Genomic DNA, 325 nt, shown 5'->3' with positions numbered 1-325 from the left:
CTTGGAGAGGAGAAAGAGGCAGTGAGCGCCATTGAGGAAGACCTCAATGGACGTCCACTGGCCTCCAATGAGTTCCCTAATGAGGAACCATGGGAATCTGAGGCTCACACTGAGACCATAGAGATTCCATTGGATTTACTTCTGCCATTCATGATCTTTGATGAGTATTCATCCTCTGAAGAGGACGAAGATGTCACTGAAGAGCAAGTTGCTAAGTACCTTGGAGCAATCATAAAGCTAAATAACAAGTTATTTGGTAATGAGACTTGGGAGGATGAACCTCCTTTGCTCACCAAAGAACTGGATGACTTGACTAGGCAGAGAT

This window comes from Arachis duranensis, chromosome 4 (assembly GCF_000817695.3).
Source record: "Arachis duranensis cultivar V14167 chromosome 4, aradu.V14167.gnm2.J7QH, whole genome shotgun sequence".
Classification (NCBI taxonomy): domain Eukaryota; kingdom Viridiplantae; phylum Streptophyta; class Magnoliopsida; order Fabales; family Fabaceae; genus Arachis; species Arachis duranensis.
Note: the sequence above shows the minus strand (reverse complement) of the source record.